This window comes from Myotis nattereri (assembly GCF_964212035.1).
Source record: "Myotis nattereri genome assembly, chromosome: 12".
NCBI classification, from domain to species: domain Eukaryota; kingdom Metazoa; phylum Chordata; class Mammalia; order Chiroptera; family Vespertilionidae; genus Myotis; species Myotis nattereri.
The window spans coordinates 52372323-52375300 of NC_138087.1; positions in this window are offsets into that span (position 1 = coordinate 52372323).

Consider the following 2978-nt stretch of genomic DNA (forward strand, 5'->3'; position numbering starts at 1 on the left):
TGGGTGGAAGTTATAGGAAGACTCACTGGCATTCAGGATAAGGGAGATTTGCTAACATAGAATTGTCTAACAATGGATGAGGCACCTCCACAGAAAGACTGTAGCTCTGTAAAACCACAGCCGTGAAAACCAAAGCTTGGAGAAACAATGATCCAAGAACTGGAGGTTCACATGGTTCCCTCTGCAAGACTGAGATTCCTCATCCATGCAGGGTCCTCAACCACCGTGCAGCCTCAGGCTTCCCAACAGGGGTCATTCCTTAAGGCCACCAGCCCTGTTTTCTGATTACCTTACTTGCTTCAGCTCCCTATGAATCACCTTGGAGAGAGTGCATGCCAGTTCTACCATCACTGTAATAAGAAAAGCTACTGAGACTCATTTGTATGAAGTCAGAACTGTATTCCCTCCTCATGTATGGATAAAGCTGAAGTGGTCCTACCCCCTCCCCCACCCCCACCCCCCGCACCACCACCACCCTAACCCACCCCCAGGATAGCTGGTGTGATGAACAGCAATTTTCTCAAGAATGTGGAAGACACTCAGTTGTGGGGAGGCTTGGGAGGTTGGAGCAGCTACCATGTATATTAATATTCCCTTTTTGCTGAAACCCTTACCTAGTTGTTAGTTTCAGGCCTTTGGGAGTAGGAAGTGAGGAGGCAAGATAAAGAGTACTACTTTAGTACATAGTTTTAATAACATTTCTTACATTGTTTTCCCAGCTCCTCTAGGCCTCGTCTTCTCAGAGCTCCTACAGAATTGTGCAAACCTCTCATACTGCCTTGTTTTGGACTGCTTACGTATCCAGATCTCTAGATGCTGTGGATAGGAATTATGTCTTTTTCTGTTTGTTTTCCCCACACATTCCAGAGGCCAAGCGCAGAGTAAGCTTTCAATGTAAGGTTGTTGAATAAACTGAATAAGAGTTGGTGGCTGAATGGGCTAAAGAACAAGGAAAGGAAGGCAAGAAAGGAGAAGGGAACCACCACAGCTCACTGACTCCTCACTTTGCACACTTGCTCTCAGGTGATGCTTTAATCCTAATAAGAACCCAACCAGGGTAGGCACTATTATTATCTTCTTTGAACAAAGAAGTAAAGTAATTACCCAGAGATGTCCATTAGTGAGTGAAGAGACAAGAACCAACCCATATTTGCCAGTTCCAAAGCCCACGCTTTCTCTAAGAAAATACAACTCGGCCCAGTCCCTTTCCCTTGTTCTGTGGCTCTCCCCTACCTCTGCTCTGCACGACTCCCTGCTTATCCTTAAAGCTTCTCCAACAAACCAGAAAGCTGTTAGTTTTACAATTCCAAGTCTTAAGGACCTATGCCAAAGCATTTCTGTGTTCTTCTAGTAGGAACTATCAAAAAATAGGCGAATTAGATGTTAGCAAGACGCTTTCATTCTAAAAAAAAAAAGGTGATGATACCTTTGCTATAAATATATGGTAGGAAATAAATGATCAGTTATGCTTTGTTAAAATAAAACAGTCTAATGAACATGAGCAATGCTCAAGAGAAAATAGGATATAGAATTTGAATTGGGATCAGCAAATGAATAGATATCCTCTTGTCAGTGACTTCAAAAAGTTTTAAATTATTCCACTTTGCAGTATGTAAATCATTTTAATATATTAATATAATTGAGTCTTCCCAGAAGGATCAAATGAGTTAGATATTTCTATCCTTTAATGCAGACAAATCTATCAATATTTTCCTTTCAAGTTTATCCAATGTTTTTTGAGTTTATCCAAAGCTTGTAAACTCCTTCCTATAAATTTATCTTGCTTTCATTTTTACAATGGATTACTTAAACCATCTAGAATTAACAGGCAATAGAATGATATGATGCTATAATTTGATTTTCCCATACAACTAATCTATTGTTCTAGCATAATTTATTGAATAATTCTTCCTCACTTCACTGATATTTGAGCTTTGTCATGCACTTATTTCATGTGTATCCTTTTGTCCATTTCAAACTTATCTATTCTCCAAATCTCTTTGCCAAGTCTTTTTTTGGCAGCACACTTTTAATTACTTTAATTTTCTATTATTTTTTAATATCAAAGAGGAAAAATACTCCCCGTTGGTACTATCTTTTTAAAAAATCCCTGGATGTTCTCATCTGTTGATTTTTCCAAATGAATCTGGGAATAATTTTGTTAGCACGGCTCTGAAGCATCTACGAGGTGCGGATCAGGCAGTGGGAAACAAGCAGCGCTTACTCCTTTCTCTCAGGCAAACAGCACTACCTTTTTATATGACATGAAACGAAGCTGGTCCAGGAATGGTTTTTCTCAACCCAACTTTAATTTTCCTACAATTTTTGTAAATTTATATTTTCAGAAGCTTCTTTCATGTCAAGCAGAATTTAGCAAACAAAATTGGTCTTAGCAAAACCTACACTAGACCTGTTAGAATGGGTTGGATGTTTATGATAAGTGCCGGGTTTCCGAGAAGTAGCACCACTTAATCACAATGCCTGTTATGCTTGTAGAAGACAATCTCAAAATTACTTAAAAATGCAAAGGGGGACAGTATGGAGCTTCCTCAAAAAACTAAAAATGGAACTCCCATTTGACCCAGTGATCCCACTTCTAGGAATATATCCCAAGAAACCAGAAACACCAATCAGAAAGGATATATGCACCCTGTGTTCATAGCAGCACAATTCACCATAGCTAAGATTTGGAAACAGCCTAAGTGCCCATCAGCAGATGAGTGGATTAGAAAACTGTGGTACATCTACACAATGGAATACTATGCTGTGGTAAAAAAGAAGGAACCCTTGCCTTTTGCAACAGCATGGATAGAACTGGAGAGCATTATGCTAAGTGAAATAAGCCAGTCAGAGAAAGATAAATACCACATGATCTCAATCATTTGTGGATTATAGAGAACAATATAGACTGATGAACAGGGACAGATCCAAAGACAGAGAAACAGCGATCAGACTATCAATCCCCAGAGGGAAAGTAG